This window comes from Marmota marmota, unplaced genomic scaffold, assembly GCF_001458135.2.
Source record: "Marmota marmota marmota unplaced genomic scaffold, marMar, whole genome shotgun sequence".
In the NCBI taxonomy this organism is placed as follows: Eukaryota; Metazoa; Chordata; class Mammalia; order Rodentia; family Sciuridae; genus Marmota; species Marmota marmota.
The window spans coordinates 28,428,366-28,448,272 of record NW_026000037.1 but is presented as its reverse complement, the minus strand read 5'-3'; the positions used below and the strand labels follow the sequence as shown (position 1 = coordinate 28,448,272).

At 37.4% G+C, this 19,907-nt stretch overlaps 1 protein-coding gene and 1 long non-coding RNA gene across 2 annotated transcripts in view; one reads left to right on the top strand and one right to left on the bottom strand.

Annotated features, from left to right (window-relative positions):
• Positions 1-19,907, top strand: part of Nxph2 (neurexophilin 2) — a 106,014-nt gene that overhangs the window by 45,949 nt on the left and 40,158 nt on the right. The gene's annotated exons all lie outside the window — the stretch shown is intronic.
• The window catches only part of LOC125619379, a 33,433-nt gene continuing 15,695 nt past the window's right edge, over positions 2,170-19,907 (bottom strand). The window contains exons 2-3 of the long non-coding RNA XR_007350904.1: positions 8,596-8,727; positions 2,170-4,166 (exon numbers count right to left, since the gene is read on the bottom strand). This is a non-coding gene — a long non-coding RNA (uncharacterized LOC125619379). The remainder of the gene's footprint in view (positions 4,167-8,595; positions 8,728-19,907) is intronic.

The window sequence follows — 19,907 nt, the reverse complement described above, 5'->3', positions numbered from 1 at the left end:
TTCTACTCTTTTTCTTTACCTAACTGTGCAGGTGGCTTTTCAAAGTAAGTGCGTAGTACACCTTCTTGCAGGGCTGGAGGTATAACAGGTCACCAGAGGAGCTTCCCAGTCTCCTGCTCTTCCCTGACTTATCATGGACCAGATATTTTTTACAGTATTCTAAAAACATTTTTGTTTTCTCAGCTTCTGATAAAGTGTAATCAGATCAGCAAATTCCTCAGTGCAGCATTGACCAAACTTCCTGGATATAAACAGGTGACTGAGAGCAATAAGCCAGTTCTGTAACCTATACTACCACATTAGACGCATTTTTTTCTTTTCCCCTCTTGATCTATCCATTCATACCTGCCCATTCATAGAAGCCTACAGAAATCATTTTCAGATTTGGGCAAAGGTACATATATGTTGGTCACAGGTTGAGGTATTGTATAATTGGTGAATAATGAAGAAATCAACTAGAAACAATGATAACACATGGACAAAAATGTGTAATTTCAAAAGTGACTATCAGGAACTGTGAAACTGATGGTCTAATGGCCCTAGTTGCTGTATACAAAAATGCTGATGCACAGTCCTGATCTTCAATCCCAACTTTGGAACCCTTTAGTTCTCTCTGTGAGTTGACTTCCCTTTTTAGCAAGTCTGTCTACCAATTTACTGAAATCTCTAATGTTTGTTACCCATGGACTTAAGGCTCAGCCTTGTGTTTACTAGAGAACTTAGAAACTCAACTCCACTCACCAAGTATAGACAGTGATTAGCATCTTTAGCCAATATTTTCATCAGTGTTAATTCTTACCTTCAGTTTTCAAAGCACTGGGGAGACTATAGATTAGTTGTGAGTTGTCACAGTGTTCTTCTGTAGAAGCTCTATTTATACATTTGGGTTTCCTTGACTGTCATGGCATCGTCAGCTCCTACATTAGAGCTGGCAAGAGCAGGTGCTCAGTAAAAGTGCACTACTTCAATTTAAACAAACCTTTTCCCCAATCCAGTCATGTTATTTTCAGTGATTTGTTCCCCAGCAAAAACAGAGCATTACTGAACCCATATTCATTAATTTTTTTCAACAAATATTTCACAGCCTCCTACTATAAGCATGCAAAGCATATCCCATGTAAGGCAAAGAAAAATAAAGTTGTTCCTACTCTTAAAAAGCCAGTAGTATTGGAGACCGAATGAGAACAAATGTATTATATTCCGTGCTTGTATAATCAAGTTAAAATAAGCCCCAATATTATGTATAACTGTAATATACTAAAAAAAGAAAAACTATAATAAATTTTTTAGATATTAGATCTCTGTACATATCTAGCAAAAAAATTGAATTGTAAGCAGAATTCAATGTCAGTCTCATTTTTTAAAGGAGGAAATACATTTTTCTTTTTAAGAATAACAAGTGTAACTTGTTCTCTAATGAAATCTCGGGCAATGCATAGGAGAATTCTGAATACATTGGAAAAGACTGAAGACGTGCATCGTGACCTATGTCTTTCTCCAGAAGATAATATTGTCTAGTAATTCAGCTAATATGTACAGAAAGAAACAGAAGCAAAGTCCAGATTTATTTAACACTAAAAAAATTAATTTGATTTATAAGAGAATGTCAGTAAGGTATAAGAAAGTGGTATGCTGGGAAGTATTGTAAGCCCTTAGCAAAACTTTGATTTTGTCTGCATAATTCACAACATTTATACTAAAAAATTAAAACAGAAGTAAGCAAAATGTTGTGTAAAGCCACATCTGGAATTTTAACTGGTTTTCCCATTTTTAATTTATAATTTTTTTTTGCTTTTTTTTGATTGATGTCTTGATAATGGCAAACATTTTTATAACAGAATGTTGTTCTAGCATTATTTTCATATGATTTTTAAATTTATATTCTGTACTTATAAGCATTACTTATACCCTAAGAAAGAAAGTTTCCAGTAAAAGCTTTCTTTTTGACTGCCAGTAGATTAAGAACCCTCTTATTTAAAAACTTAGTTAATATTTGTTTAGATTTCCATGTCAGATACTATGCTCAATCATTTAAATTTCATTCTTTTAAATCCAAATTGTCCTTACAAGATATGTGTTATTTTTATATTCCAAAGATAAAATACTCAGTTGTAGAGGTTGTGTTAGTCTTCTAGCGTTGTCATAATAAAGTACCACAGACTAGATGGCTTAGACAACAGGACTTTATTTTCTCACAGTTAAGGATGCTAGGCATCCAAGATCGAGATGTTAGTGGTGCTGGTGTCTGGCCATGGCCCTCTCCCTGGTTTGCAGATGAATGCTTCTCCTGTGTCTTCATGTGGCCGTTCCTCTGTGCACTCATGGAAAGAGAATGTGAGAGCTTATTGGTGTCTCTTCTCATAAGACCTCACTACTGTTGCATGAGGCCCCATCTTTATGACCTCATTTAACCAGTTACCTTTGTAAAGGCCCTATGTTTAAACAGTTACATGAAGTATTAAGGCTTCAGTGTATGAATTTTGGGGAAACACAGTGCAGCCCATAGCAGAAATATTAAGAGGATATGTGAGAGCCAAGATTGGAGCCTAGGTAGCCTGACTCTAGAGCCTTGAGCCTCCCACTACTTTATATTTTCACTCATTTGACCTCATGTGGGAATATCTGCTTCTGTTTTCCAGAAACTGTAGCAGGATACTCAAAAATAGGAGTAAAAGGGGGATAGAAATTATTTGTGTTAAAGAATATGAAAACAAAACTCATTAAGTTTAAAATGAAAAGACAAACCACAAATTGGCAGAACATATTTACAGAAGAAGCAAATATTACCTGAAATATATAAGAGTTTATAAAGTTCTATAGTAAGTAAACAACCTGTTTTTAAAAATGAACAAAAGACTTGAACAGACACTTCACCAAAGAAGTTTTACACATGACAAGTAAACATGAAAAAGATATCCTTAAAGAAGTGCAAATTAATACAATAATGGAGCACTACTACACATCTGCTAGAGTGATGAAGATCTCAAATGCTGATAGCACTATATGCTGGTAAATATGTAGAGCATTAGGACCTCTGATTCATTGCTGGTGGGAATACAAATGCTACAACCACTTTGAATAGTTTGGACATTGAATTTCTTGGTATTTACGCAAACAAGTTGAAAATGTCCACACACATTAATCTTGGTCCATATAAAAACCTGCACATGGAAGCTTGCAGTAGCTTTATGCATAATTACCAAAAATTTAGAAGAAACTAAGATGTCCTTTAGTAGGACAAACTAAGATGTCTTTTAATAGGATAAACTGTGGTATGTCAAGACATTGGAGAGTTTATTATTCAGTGCTAAAACCAATGAGCTATCAAGCTATGAAAAGACATGGAATAGACTTAAATGCACATGACTGACAAAAAAGCCATTCTGAAAAGGCTCTCTACTGTATGATCCCTCCTATATGATATTCTGTGAAAAGCAGGTTTAAAGATCAGTGGTTTCCAGGAGTTGGAAGGGAGGCATTAATGAACAGGTAGATCATAGAGGATTTTTAGGGCCGTGAAACGATTCTGTACAATACCACAAAGATGAGTACATGGCACTAAACATTTGTCCAAAACCCAGAAAATGTATAATGGTGAAAATTAATGTAAACTATGGCTTTGGGTAGTCATATGTCAGTGTAGATTTATTGATTGTTACAAATGTACCAGTCTGGTGGGGGACATTGATAATGGAAAAGATTATGCACATGCAGGGCTAGGGGATATATAGGAAATCTACTACCCCCTACCCAGGAAAAAAAAAAAAAACCCTCTTGTTTACTTAATTAAACAAAAGTAAAATAAGCTGCATAGGAACAGTTTTGAAGTCCAGACCCAATTTTGTTTTAAAAGGACAGATTTTGTTCTAAGGCTGTAGTAGCTGATACAGTGTCTCCTTGCACCTTCTCCAGCCTTCTCTGTGGACCACAGCAATACACCCAGAAGCCTGTTAGCTAACACAGGAATTTTTGAACACGTTTCCATTGGTTCTTCATCTGTTCATTGCCTGTAGGAAATCTCTGTACTTGCTGCTTAATTTTGCTGTAAACTTAAAAATGCTCTAAAAAACGGCTATTAAAAGACACATATGAATCTGTGACTTACCCAGTAAAAGTTGGTCTTTGGTGCTATGGAAGAGATGTATGTGTTTTTTCTTCTCTGACTTCTTGAAAAGGATACAAATAAAGCAATTTAATTCACTGTAGATTGAATATTTTTAATCTCTAGAAATCCTAAGGAAATTACAGTAGTATAGTAATGGTCCAATTTTGTAACACAGTTTCTACATCTTGGTTAATAATCTCTGAGGAAATAAATCAACATTATGTTAATTAAACTTTAAGTCGGCCATACTTTGGTAGGTATTATGCTGCTGAAGAGATAAAGTCAATATGCAGATGCCTAGAATATCAAGATATTGTCAGGAAATTGCAGCTGAGATGAAACAAATTCATACATCCTGAAACAAGAATATAAATGGAGATAATGTGAATGACAATAAATACTAGAAGCAGGTATCCTGGAAGAATAGAAATACTTCTTACTGCACATTTGAAAACTCTTTACACACAGTAAATGAGTTTTTTATGCAAGAGAATAAAATAGCATAGAGAGGCTGTCAGAGAAAAGCCACTGATCATTGAAGCTGGGAAATACAATTCATTGTTAGACGATCACTTTGAAATATGAAAAACAACTATATACATATATGATGAGACAAGTATGGGATTAATTCAAGAGTATAAAAACATTTTCTCTACAGTGCCAGGTATTATATAATGTATCCTATAATATTCTTTTGCCCAATCTTGAATTAAAGCTACCTCTGAAAAAAGTTTTTATGAACTTTACCTAAAAGTCATGACCTTAGTAACTAATAATGATTGAATTCAGCTCAATAATCATTATTGAATCAGAACCCTGTATCAAGTAAGAAATTAAACTTTGCAGATTCATCTCCTTTCTCCATCCTACCCCAAGGAGCTTACATCTATCCCAGATTGGGATAAACATGAGTGAAATGCAACATAAAGAAAAATCGGGTTCAGAGGATAGGTAAATATTTGAGTTTATCTTATCTATTTTGGGATGCTGGCTCAGTGTCCCTTCAACACCAAAGTATCAGATGAAAAATTTAAACATCAGCTACTTTGTAAATATTTGTAGCAAGTTACCTCAATAACTGTGCATTTGAAAACTTGCAGAGGTTTAAAATAGTAGGATGAAATATTCTCCTAATCAACAGGCCTCTCAACTCTTTTGCTATGGAGCAGACATAATTCATCCTTACATTTCACACTGTTTTTCAAGAGAATATTAAATGTACTTTAATCACATTGCGTCTTAGATTGTCTTTCTCACAGCTCTCATTTGTTAACACAGAAAATAATGAGTCATCCATAATTGTGAAGAAGGAGAAAAAGGGACAGCTCAGCCTCAGCAGCGGCTGCCACTGGTCGGGTCTCTTCCATTTGCAGATGGATTGTCAACTGTGTGTGATGCTGTTTTTGAAGGCTGCTTTCAAAGAGCGGGTCACATGATGCCTGCTGCATAATAGGCACTCCATTGCTCTCGTTTAATTAATTAGCTAATTAATTAATTAATAATGACATTACTCTTGAGTGACTAATAGACCAACTCAGACAAGAAAACACACACAAGTCACACAACATAATTGTGACTGGTGTGTTTCACCATTTCACTGAATCACTTCAGCACTGAAGCAGTGCTAAATGACCATGAGTTAGTCAGTGTCCCTACCACCCCATGAGCCTCTGCTTTTCTTAAAGATAGAAATGATAATGAGTAATTCAAGGGGTGAAATGGTTAGGATGAAGGGAGAAGGATCCAGTAGTCAACAATGAATGATCCGTTGAGCCCTGCCCCACAGAGGGATATAGGCTCCCCTATGACCTTTGCAAACATGGACACACACATACACACACAGGCACACAAAATCATCCCTTTGACAGCACTGGTGCCCTGAAGTTAGATCTGACTTTACTTCATTGCTTCTTGTGTCCTCATCCCACACTGCAGATTCTGAGGATGTGACAAGGATCAGTGGGGAGTAGAGTCAGGCTAAGTGGAGGCCACTCTCCCTGAAGTTGACAAGATGTTATGTTTGCCTAAACTGTTCCTAATGAAAGTGTTAAAAAAAAAAAAAACATGAAATGGATGGTTTAAGCATAATGGTGAAATAATCAGGGTTCAGAGCATGTAAAATACCAGTCAGTGATAGTTCTGGGAGGAAGGACAGCTATGGCCAGAGAGGAGAAGCCTTGGGCTCTGCACAGTCACATCCCAGCTTCATGATGTAACAGCTTCACTTAGTCTCCAGTACCACCTTTGATGAGTGGAAAAAGTAACACTCAACCTACAGGGTACTGTGAGAATTAAGCTTGAGTACCGAGGATGACAGGAGGCAGAGGCACAGTAGACATTAGTTTCTCTCTATAATGAAATCCTGAGGGCCCTGTGGGTGGCCTACACTAGGAAAGGGCAAGGTCCAGCATTTTATGTATAAATCCATCTTGCAAAAGCAGAATACTAGCAAAACCAAGGCTGCTCCCCAATCGGTTGGTTTAATGTGAAAATTAGATTTCAGGGATGGGGTTTGAGCCGAATGGGTTGATTCTTTCCTCAGATTCCAAGTAATCTGATAAGCACACTTAACCATGATTTTTTCCACTAGTTTTCCAATATTTCTAATCTTCAATGAATTTCATTTTTTATTGCTCCCTTCTGGAACTAAATCTTCTGCCACTGTTGGTTGTTGCTTTTTAAAGCTTCATTAAAGCTACTTGGATAAAGGCTTTGAGCTTTGAGAAACACAGTTTGCTTGCCTGCCTACTTGTGCTGCTTCACTTTGCTTTAATGTGAAACCCTACAATGAATCTCCAGAGTTTTGTTTTAGGAAAGAAAATACCTTATCTCAAGCAGCTCTTCTTGCCTCTGCCTGCCTTGGTGACACATATAAAATGATGTGGTGCTTAATCTTTTCATTTTGGTTCACCTAGAAAACAAGTGGTGGAAGATCCAGGGGGCTGAAAAAGCCCTGGTGCCACCCTCGACCGGGTTCTGCACAGGCCAAGCTGCTGCAGAGGCCTGGAGCTCCTGAAGCCAAAGAACTTCAAGGGAAGGTGTTATGGTTTGCATATTTGAGATGTCCCCAAAAAACTCCTGTGTCAGTGCAGGAATATTCAGAGGTGAAATGATTGCCGTGTGAGAGCTGTAACCAAATCAGTGCATCCTAGTTTGAATGGACTGACTGGCTGGTATGGGCAGCTGGAGCATGGCTGGGGGGAGGTGGGTCACTAGAGAGAGGCATGCTCTGGTAGGTTGCATATTCTCTGTGGCCACCTCCCTCCCTGCTCTGCTTTTCCCCAGTTGCCATGAGTTGATAATTTTCCTCTGCCACTGCCCTTCCGCCATGATGTTCTCCCTCGCCTCTGGCCCAGAGCAAAGGAGTCAGTCAGCCATGGACTAAACCTCTGAAACTATGAGCCTCAAATAAACTTTTTCTTCTCTGAGTTTAACTTGCTGGGGACTTTGTTCCCAATGAGAAAAAAAGCTGACTAACACAGAAGGAATAATAGGAACTAATATTTTTGAGCAGTTACAGGAACCTTGTCTACTTTGTTTTATTCTTGGAAGATGAGCAAGAATTCTTTTAGCTGTAGATCATTCCTTGGCCATTCACCATTAAATCATGGCAGCACCACCTTCTAAATCTATCCAGAATGTAACCACACTATAACATTCCTACCTGTTAGCCTAGACTAGGCCTTCAATGCTCAACTGGACTTTCTAGCATCTCCTAAAGATTAGAATGATCTCTTCCGATGCGTCTTGCAGTCTGCACTTAACACTGTAGTCCAAGTGATTCTCAAATAAGTCAGATGGTGCCTCTGCTCTGCTGAGTGACTGCCTATCCTTCTGGTTAGTCCAGGAGATTCTGGCCTGGATGTCAACCCATGCTTGCTGGGTATGTTTCCATGCTGCCTGCACATGGTCTGCCCTGTGCCCCTTCCTTGGGCTCTTCTCTGCCATTTTTTACTAACTGGTGCCATTCCAACTACACATACTTACTTGCTGTTCCTTTTCCCAAGTCCAACTCTTCTGCCTCAAGTCCTTTGCACTTGCTGGTTGCTAGACCTGGAATTCTCTCAAAACTTATTTTCTGTAAGCGCATCCTCAAATAGGACCTTATCAAAGATGCCTTCCTTGACCATCTTAAATAAAACTTCATTCTCAGATCCTCTCTCATCCTCTGGCTCACTCTGTTGTTCACTATATATACCAACTTTCATATTTTTTTTGAGGGAGGGAGGGAGAGAGAGAGAGAGAGAGAGAGAGAGAGAGAGAGAGAGAGAGAGAGAGAGAGAAAATGAATCTTTTTTGTTGCAGATGGACACAACACAATCCCTTTATTTTAATGTGGTACTGAGAATTGAACCAGGGTCCTGGTGAGCCACAATCCCAGCCCCAACTTTCATATATTTTTGTTTTGTCTACTTCCACTACTATGGGAATTTCATGAAAGAGACACTAACAAATGAGATTAACTTTCTGGGAGAAATTAATTTACTTACCTCTAATCTAAGTGTTGCACCTCGAATTCATCCCCCAGTCTGGCTGTCTCTGCAGCCTCTGCTCTTTCTGCTAAATCCAGCAGCTGACTTTGAAGCAAAAATAGCCATGCTCCATCCATTGCTATTGTAGGTCTGCAAATTCAATAAAGACAGAATACTCAAAGCACACTGCACTTTCATATCTACCTGCTGCATCTAAATCCTGCAAACCTACAGGCATTATCCACTTGCTGACAAGGTTACTCAGCCTGGGGAAGTTTAAGCCTTTATCAGTCTCAGGTTTGCTGGGAGAGAGCAGAGAGCAAGAGTGAGCCTAACAAGGGATTCCTTAACTCCCATAGTTTGTGTCACCTCTGCAAGTATTAAACATGCTCTTTTTTATTAGTTTTTTTTCCTTGCACACATCATCTCTCTCCCATTGTGACTCAGGAAAAAAATGGTGATTCTTTTGAAATAAAATAGTCTTCCTGCATGCTGTATTAATACACAACCCTACCTTTAAATGCCTTCAGTATATTTTCTGTACTATTACCAGGAGAGTCTTTATAAAACATGAATCTTATTATTTTATGCCCCTGCCCCTGTTTTTAAAAACTGCAAACAAAACAAAAGCACAGTTGCTTGACCTGGCATACAACATCCTTTCTAACTGAATTCTTGTTCACCTCTCAGCCTTCCGCCCAGCTTTCTCTGCCTGGAAACTTTTAATTTCACAATATAAAATGATTTAATAAAGTTTAGTAGATATCCTTCAATTTTGCATTTAAAAAAACTCCAGACACTCTAAAAAAAAAACCTATGTTCTCTGCACTATTTCTATCTGTTGTGCATTTCTGGTTGTCATTAATATCTAGCACTGCTTGAGAGCCTGCGATTTGTTGAGCATTGTTTGGGGTGTTTTAGACATTATTGGATAATCACCACATAATCCTCCTCAAAAGCATTCTTGTCCATGTTTCATATGTAAAGGAGCTGAATGAAGCTCACAGAGCACACAATCCCATAGCTTGAAATTGGGAGAGCAGGGTTCTGAGCTGCATTTTCTTGCCACAGTATGAGTGCCTGCCCTCCTATGGTGCATGCCACCATCTGCCTAGAGGATTCCACCTCCTCCTGAGAGCCACAAGCTTGTCACTGGCAGAGCCTTTGCTTTCTCTTGTCAGCTGCATGCCTCAATGGCCTGGGCTATCAATTTTGCAGTTATATTAGTTTATTGTCTGTGAAAAAGAATATGACTGGGAATTGTGTTTATCACATAACCATCATGGGACAGTGAGCCCTCCCTCTTAGCCACATGATCTTGCTCTTCACCACTCCTTCAAGGCTGTCTAAGCAGTGCCTGAGCTTCGCTAGTGTTTGCTTATTCAGTGTGCCATGAGACCTAGTCCGTAAGCACAGCAGGCCATGAGCACCCTTGTTTTGTTGCAGGGAGGCGATTTATAAGCATACTTATTTTCTGTCACTGAGAAAAGCACTTGTAGCTTCTGTTCTTCATGCCATCAATAGGAAACTGGCTTTGGGTTGTCCTTCCAGTGGAGGTAATTGACTTCTGTTGATCTAACCATGCTGGCTTTTTTATTCTTTTAATATTTTTATTACAGTAATAATGCATGTCTCATGTATTCCAAGAAAACTTTGAAAGATTCATATTTTCTGATGGGCTGAATGATTTGAAAGTTCACATAGAAAAATAAATATAAGAATTCCCAAGAATATATGAAGGAGGAGAAATAATGAGGTGGAACATGGAATATCAGACATTGGAATTTACTTTAAAGCTAATGCAATAAAAAAATGGTATTTGCACACACACAAAAAGCAAACAAAAGAGTGGAATAGAATCAACCCAACAAACATATAGAGGTGCATATGAGAAGTTACTGTATAATAATGAGAGCGTTTCCATTCCATAAGAAATAGAGTTTATTTAATAAGTAATATGGCACTATTTGTCTACATGCACAAGAAGTTCATCTTTTAATAACCAACTAAATCATTCAAAGTCTTAAATGAATAAAGTAAGAAAATAACACTATATGTCTATATACTTACGGAGTTTTTCTGATGTTATATAACATAGTACATTTACAATTTTAAAAGTTTAGGACTTATTTTTTAAAGTAATGTTTACATAATGCACATTAAAACGGAAGTTTCTTTCTCTTGTCCAGAAGTTTTTTTTTCTTCCTTCTTCTGTCCAGAAGTTTTAGAAATACATATTTAAGGACTCCTTCCTTTTTATTACAGTAATAATGCATGTCTCATGTATTCCAAGAAAATTTTGAAAGATTCAAATTTCCAGTACACTGTTTCTCTTCCCAGATATTTTTATATGATTAACATATACACAGGCACTCAGACATCTAGAGTTTTTTTGTTTGTTTGTTTGGTTTTTTTTTTTTTTTTACTTAACAGGAATGATGTTATACTATTCTGTAAATTTCATTATTTATATTAACATTTATGGGGAGAGCCTTCCACAAAATATCTATCTATACACATATCTTGTTCTTTCCAAGCACTATGTATTATATTCTTATATGGTTCTGCTTCAGTTTATCTGAGTAATCCTTTATTGATAAGAGAAGCCTTTAATATACTTTTTAGAGTCAAATCATATAGAAGGATCAAAAAGTAAAAGCTGGGTGATCTTATACTGTATCCCTAATTTGCTCCAGAAGAAAAAATGTAAAAGTTTCTGTGTTATGTATTATATCTTAAATTACATTTTCCTCTTTTTATTTTTTTTTCTCTTTCAATTTTAGAGAACAGCTATCGACTTGCTGATTTAGGAACTATGCAGTCTAACTAGTTTAGTTTAGACTGCATCTCCTCTACTTCCCTCCATCTGCTGTTTTGTTCTGTGACTGTAATTATGTATTCCATGTTTAGTTCATAGGTTAATTCAAGCGTTAAAACAAACTTAAAAGGCATTAATGGAATTGTGCTTTTATTAATATTTGCTAAAGAACCAAGTTATGCTATTGAATTTATAAAGAAAGAAATATAATGTTCAGATATTAATCTCTAGCCAATCAAAGAACAATTCCCCAAGCACAGAGGTCCAAGTGGGGGGTTTCTCTTTTATTTATTTATTTATTTTGGGGGGGTTTCTCTTTTAATTTCTTTTTGAGTTTTCTTTCCTTAAATCATATTCCTTGATATTCTTGTGGCTATGATTTTTTATGTATTTATAATATACAAGCTTTTTGTTCTGTTGTTTGCTTTTGGAGAATGCATGGAAGAGACAAACTTTATGAAAATTTCTGTGACTGGAAATGCTACATAAAAACTAATTTAAATAAGGAATTTTGAGTGCAAAGTCTTTACCCCAGTGAATTATTTTCTCGTTGTCCCTTGGGTTCCAGGGTTCTCTTGCACTCAGAGGCATCTGCTGTTTATCTCTTTTTCCTTCCTTTATTGATGATCTCATTTTTTCTCTCTTTAAAATTTTTTAAAAATTTTCTTTCCACAGATGTTAACAGAACATGTTTAAGTTTGGAGTCTTTTTTCCATCTACCTCACATATCTTTGATGATGATTTCAGTATGAAGGGTTTTATTTTTCTTCAGCCTAAGGTCTTTTTATTTCACCATTGTTTCCTCTCCTTTTCTTATTTCCCTTTTCTCCTTGCTCTTTTCTATTCATTTTTTGTCTCTTGGATCTTCATTGGACTCAACTGTTGAGCCTCATGGACCTACTCTTTATATTTCTAAACTTTCTTTTTGTATTTCATATGTCTTTTTGGTTGATTTTTTTTTTCCTTTGGGGTAATTGGAATTTCTTGGTTAAGTTTCCAATCAGTAGCTTAGTTTTTAACTCCAGTATAATAGGTGGTAGACCATTGACTTTTTTAATTTCCAGAAAAAAAAATCTTTCTTGGTGTGTTGTATAGGTACAGTAACCTTGCTAATTTTTCTAAGGATAATATTTAAGATTTTTAGGGTTATTTTTGATCCACTTATTTACTTACACTTCTGTTGATCTTCTGCTGTCTGATTATATTTAAGAATCCTGTAGGTTGTCTTAGGTACTCTGCCACCTGCAGGTGATTCTCGTGTGAGGTGAAGACCTAGGCATGCCACTTTTGGGTCATGGGGCAGGTGTATGGTTGTATGCATTCTTGTTCACCTTGGTTTTTTTTATCTAATATAATATGTTCTACAGATTTTTCTTATCATTATTTGTAAAGCCCCTCCTTTTTTAAAGATTCATATACTCAATTGTGTGGATGCACTATGGTTATTTAACTATTTCTCTGTTGATCTGCACACTTAAATACTTTCAATACTAGGGAAGTACCTCAATAAATAATACCATTCATCTATCAATTCACACATGTGCAGTAATATCTACAAAATAAATTCTCAAGGGAGAGATTGTATACTCAAAAGCTAAATGTGTTTTTAATTTTGACAAATATCAATAAATTGCCTTTTCACGTTAAACATGAGGAAAAAAAATCCCAGGAGAGATGGGTGATCATGGTTACATAAAATGTTGATTCGAGAGTGTAGACCAGATTGTCATTTCAAAACTTTGAGTCCAGTGTTTCCTCCACGGTGTTGTACTACTTTTTACTGTGTCCTCTTGCAGGGATTGTACCTATGCTGGTTAATTTGGTGGAACTGGAAAAATATCTGCATTTGCACTGGAGCTGTTCAGGATAACTAAGGGATACCTTTAAGCCCTCTCAGTCTGCTGCAGAAAGAAGTGGTTTAAACCACAGATATTTATTTCTCAAATGTTTATTTCCCTGATCTGGGAAGACCAAGATTAGGACGCAGGCAGGTCTAGTGTCTTATGAGGCCATTTTTTTCCTGCTTTGCATACAGTCGTCTTCTGGAAGAATCCTCACGTGGTAGACAGAGTAAGTCCTAGTCTTCCCTTTCTTACAACACTAATTTCTACACAGGACCCCAACTTCATGATATCACCTAAACTTAGTTACCTCCCAAGGGCTTCATCTTCTTATACCATCTCATTAGGAGTTAGGGCTTCAACCTAATAAATTTTACAGGGACATAAATATACAGTCCATAACACCCACCTATCTTCCATCCCTCATGGTCTCATTGAGATAATTTAAAAGATAAATCCAGATAAAAATGCAAAGCAATATCACTATTAAAAAAAAAAAGGAGAGCTAGCAATTGCGTAGAAAATGTAAAGAAATTTGGAGAGGGAAAGCAGTACAAGAAAACTGTCAGAGATAGAAGCAGCTCTTCTCAAGACATCTTCCCAAGGAACTCCACACACAAATTAGTAAGAATAAAGGCAAAAGCAGATTATTAGGCAATCACCAAGATATAAGTTAAGGAGTGTTAGTTTTTATTATTATATCAAGGAATATTGAGGTATCAAGTTAGGAACCCACTGTGAAACACACACTCCAGCTACTTCCTTGCCCTTACCCCACCCCAAATGCAAAGGTGACTGACAGCTGATGTGGACAGTTTTTGGCCTTGCTGTGAAGTTCATCACCTCTTCTTTAAAGAATAGGTGGCTGATGGGAGCAGGAAGAGGTCCTAGAAAATGCACTGAACCCCCAGAGCAAAGAAATGGAGATTACTGTGACTCCTGATCTCAATTCAGAAAGTGAAGGAAATAGAAAGAAAGTGACTCTCCATTTGTAGGAGCAGGAAAGACTTCTGCTGCCAGAATACGATCCCCCTTTGCCCACTGTGGGGATGCCTGTCACATACCTGCCTTCTGCCCCCTGATTCAGGGGAGAAAGTGTCTTGTTAACAACCAACCCTATGAGTGTGATCACTTGCTGTAATTAATCCTGCTATGGCACTATCATGTTTGTTATATTTTATTTCATATATCTTTAAAAAGTGATGAATATGGACTCTCATTTTTCCTGCTTTGCATACAACCATATTAAATCTCTAGAGAAGGGCCCAAGCACTGGTGTTTTATAAACCCCCCCCCCTTCACCTGAGTAATTCTAAGTTGTAGCCAGGGTTGAAAACACCTGCTCTGAAGAACTGAAATCCATTGTGTCCAGAATAAAATAATTTCTGCTTGTTTTAAAATTGAGTGGAAATAAAAAAAAAATCAAATTCTAATTGCATTTAAAAGATAAGAGCAGATGCCAGCTCTTACCTTGTGGTCAATTTTAATAAATACATGGGTACTAAAGTAAAGTAACAAAGTGACGATAGTGAACTTACCATGAAACACAATTCTTTTCAGCATGTTTGGGTGAGTGTACCTACAACTATCAGAACATCAGTGTCACCTTACTGATGAGTAATTCTTATTATGCTTTAAATTTTACTTCCAGATTTTATATCTCCTCTTTGTCATTGGTGTTCAGGAATTTCATTCAGACACCTTCACACGGAATTGTTTTGCTCATTCTCATTGGGTTATTATTACCTGGAAACTCATCTCATTTTAATCAGTTCTGAAAAATTCTCAAGCCTTACCCCTTTAACTTGTTTCTTGTCTTCCACCCTCTCTATTCTCTTTCTGAGATTCTCATTAGACATATGCTAGAACCCCACATTCACTTCATATTTTTAAACTTTTCTTTCCTGTTTTCCATCCTCATGTCTTTCTATGCTAATGATATTTTCTTCAGATCTCTCTTGTTACTAATTCTATCTGTATCCAACTGGCACTTTTGCCTTTTTTATTCCAAATATATTTATTTCATTTTTAGAGTTTTTGTTTGATTCTTTTACAAGTCTACATGGTCATATCCAATAATTCCCTGTTTCTTTCTTGTTTTTATTTTTTTATCCTTATGTTGTTTCTTTACATTGATCACACATAACTAAGTAGATATTCTGTATCTGACAGTTCCAATTTCTGCAGTCTTTGAGGGACAAATGTGTTCCTTGTTATTCCCTCTGACTCTTACCTTTGGAGCTTGTTTCCGGTTGTACCTAGTGATCTTTGTGCATTTTTTGTTTGTTCTTCTGTGGGGGTCTAAGGGAATGCTTTGCTCAAGAGTATTTGTATCTATTTATGCTCTGAATCAAGTGTCTCCATCAACAGGGGACCATTCTGCCCTTTGGATAATCTCAAGGCTCAGCTTGTCTGTGTTGCCCATAGTTCAGTATCTAATTTACTGTGTCAACATAGGCATAAGACTTCAAGGCAACCCTGCACCTGCCCCCTGTCATTTGCCAACTAGTCCTGGTTCTGGATAGTCCTAGTTCTGTTTTTTTTATGATCATCAAAAAGCATGCTCGAACTAGGAACTTACCACAGCAGATGAGTCCTGCAGAACAACACCTGGTCTAGCATATTGCTGGAAGCAGTTATCTTTATGAAATATTTTTAGCTATGTACTGGGAAGCCATGAGTGATTATATCAAAAGTAAATGATCATAGAAGGAAAGAATTTGGTAAATTAGGATGAACTGGAATCAGTCAGCTATCATCTTAATATAGTGAAAATAACCCTTTCTTGTGTCTTCTGTATTAGTCCAACATCCCTTTTCTAACTTCTCTAATTTGTTTGGCCATAATGTTTTACAGATTTTCATTAAAAAGTGTGAGTAAATTGTACTAATAAGCCTTTTAACAACTTTACGAGTAGGTTTACTGGCTCTGTGGTATATATGTAATGCCTTCTCCAGTTTTCTATTTTTCTGGATAAAGAAGTCACAGACCTAAAGCTAAAGGACATCAATTTGATAGACATAAATATATACATACACACATATGTATACTTTTAGATGTTTTAATATGTGGAATGAATTCAGATCGTTTTAGTACATTGCCTAATTTCTTTTAGATGCTGGGCTTTTGTTCTTGTATGTGTGTGTGTGTGTGTGTGTGTGTGTGTGGGTGCGCGCGTGCGTGTGCGTGTAAATCTGTTGAAATAAATAGGAAACCTGACGGGAAGATAGAGTAGAAGCAGGTAGTTCAATTGAATCAACTTCATTATCCCAGAAGGTGAACTTGGTTCTTGAGTTTCTCACCCTTATTTTTTTAATCAGGACAGTAGCAGAAAAGTATGTTATTTCCAGTTTTGGAGAAGGTAAGCATAGCCTGCTTCCTGATTCTATATTACAAGAATACAATCCCCCGCTATGTATCTTCAAAAGCCTCCAAGGTGGGTGCTTCCTAAGGTGCTGGGAAAGGGGAGGTCTTGTGTTTATATGAGAAGGGTGATGTGAAGATATCCTGAATGAGAACATGTCCAGCATCGGCATGTCCTCCCAGATCAGTGCATGTACCTGATAAATAACTGTTGAATGAATAAAAAGTGAAAGATGTTAAAACAGGGAACCAATAGTACTAAAATATCATGGAGGAGTGATTTGATGTGCCTTTTGCCCCAGCAAAAATGCATGCACGTGGCAAGAGAGAGGGACAGGCACAGAAAAAAAAAATGCGATGTATTCCAGCATGAATTTTGAGGCCCAAATGAGTGTTCTCTGTACATCTAATGTGTTAGGACATATATTTAAGCTCCTACCCTTTTATAATGACAAGGAAAAAAAGAAGCCCTCCGACTGGTTTCTCTGCCAGGTTTCGTTTCACTAAATGTAGCTGGAATTTGGTTGGCTGGTTGGTTTTTATTATTTTTCTGTGGTTTTTTTTTTCTATTTACATATTTGAGAGTGGGGTACTGAATAGGAATATGCTGGTTGAAACTCAAATTTATCTTGCGAGGAGATAAGATTCAGTATCTAGAGGATTGTTCAGTAATTCACACTGAAAACAAAAAGGTTTGATAAGAAACACAGTGGATTCCCCTGGTGGGTAGGCTATGACCTGGTGCAAAATAAAAGTCTGGGAAGGCTCCCTTGTGCCCACAGCCTATCCCCATCCTACTGATCTGGGCACATGGCTCCAGCACACAACACATTGTGAGATGAAATTCTCTTGGGGTCCTGGGCAAATGGAGATTTTGCATGCACCAGTTTTGCAATTTTTTAAAAAGATACCTGCACTCTAGTTTAGGTGCTGTCTGTCTTAGAAAGGATTTTATATTTCTTTTGCTCTTCTTTCCTATTCATTTCATTTCTCTCACTAAAAACCAAGAAATAAGTGGACCCTGGAATGACCAGTACCATGAGGCAAAGTGGAAGGCAAAACCCTCTTGACATTTGTGTTTTCATTCCTTTGGAAGCTTCTAAAGTTAGCCAGGGAAATGACTCTTCTGTCACCCCCAATGTCTAAGGATCTTTCTTCAGATAATTTGGGTCATCAACACATGCAAGTACATTCAGCATGCTGACCTGTAACTTTTGAGGCTTGCTGCTTGAATCCACAGAGGTCAGACCCAAATCAGAAGGGCAGTAATAAAGAGCCCAGTCACAGCTCCAAGAATATAGAGCCAATTAGCAGATCCCAAATGGTCTCCCAGTCCAGTGTTCTGCCATAGACAACCCCCTTGGATTTAGCAGAGAGACTATTACTTTATAGCCAACTATTTATGGCTTGTAAGAATTGTGTAACTGATTTATCTTTTTTTTTTTTTCATCAAGAACATTTTCATTGAAAACAACCAACATTTAAAATTATCTCAAGACAATCACTAATGGCAGACATAGCTGGGAGGAAAACGAAAAAAAACTAGAGGTAATTTATTCAGAATATTGATTAGGAAAGCCTTTGGGTTTGTGGTCACATGATAGAACAGTAAATTATTTCCCAAGAACATAGGAAAGGAGGGAAGATAGACTTTGTCTTCTGAAAAGAAGAGAGTTAAAATGGGAAAGTACACTTAGGCATATTTCAGTGTTTGAGTTTGGTTTGGACATAAGCCAGAACAGTGTGCTGCTGCAGGATTTGGGGGAAGCAAAACTGTACCAAAGTCACCTTAGTGACTCAAGATGGAGTATAACGTGTTGAATGCATTGTTGGCTGTTGAAAGTAAAAAACTGTAAGACTGCATGTTAACAGAAGATGGTTGTTATGGTTTGGATAGACAGTGTCCCCCAAAGCTCCTGTGTTCATGAAGAAATATTCAGAGGTGAATAATTAGATTATAAGAGCTGGGATCTAGTCAGTCCCTTCTAATTTGAATGAACTGACTGGGTGGTAACTGTAGGAAGGTGGCATGTGACTGGAGGAGGTGGGTCACTGGAGGTATGCCCTGGGAGAATTCATCTTTCCTGCATGGCTCCCCATCCCTGCATCCTTGTCACCATGAATGGAGCAGCACCTCTCTGCCACACCCTTCCACCGTGATGTGCTGCCTCACATTGGGCCCAATGTAGTCAGTCCTCCACGGACTAAACCTCTGGAACTGTAAGCCAAACTAAACCTCTCCACAAAGTTGTTCTTGTAGGGTATCTGGGTCACAGGGATGAAAAGCTGACTAACACAATGACCATGCCCAGATAAGGGGGAACTCCAAAGTCCAGATATGGAGCACAATTGTTGCTTAAATGATGTGAGCAGGTCAGCCTCTATGACAGAGGAATCCTTATTGTGGTTCACCAAGCCATCAGTTTCTTTTGATTTTCTACTCACTAGATCTTTGCATTATAAATTGGCCTCCAGTGTAAGTCTGTCCATTGGGGAAAAGCTCTTCTACTCATATACTATACATGCTTCAGTTCATGTAAGGTATACCTGTCATTATAAATTAATTAAGTTAATGGCATTCTGTAATGCACACATAAACCCATTAGTTCCACCACCTCAGGTAAAGTGTATTCATCCCTGAGAGTCAATCATACTCAGAATGTGTAGTTCAAAGTCAGGTTTCCCCAGTCTTCCAGACTGAGGATGAGACCCTAACTTTTGGTGAATGACAGATATGTGACCACTTGGCATCCAGCCACTCTAGTTGCATGATAAGCTTGTGAATGTTTTTCAGATCAAGCAAAATATGAGCCAAATATTAAAATCTCTGTGAGATTAGGAGGATATATACATTTCACTTGTAGCTACAGTCATCAAGGAAACTGTATCCTTGAGTAAAATATAGAAGGTTGTTAGTTAGCAAAGGATCATGGTGAATGGCAAGCAGAAGACCAGGTCATAAGCCAGATGCAAAGGGTAGGTAGGTGCAAGACAGGAGACTTCTGTTAGGAAATAGTGGGAGATAAATAGTAGGAGAAAGGTCAAAACTTCTAGAATCAGACTTTTGAATCATACTGAATGGGAACTTCACAACTAACAGGATTAAGTAAAATAATCTGCACTGTAAATACTAGGCGGCCAACACAATTGTACTGAAGTACAATTTAGAAGCAAAGACATAAGCTTGGAAGCTGTTGTCATGAAATAACTTTGGACTCAAGTAGGATGTTGGCAGATGGATGAATGAAAGGAAGGTGTACATAAAGGAAAATGGGAAGGAAACTTCTATTAAATGTCCATTAATGGTT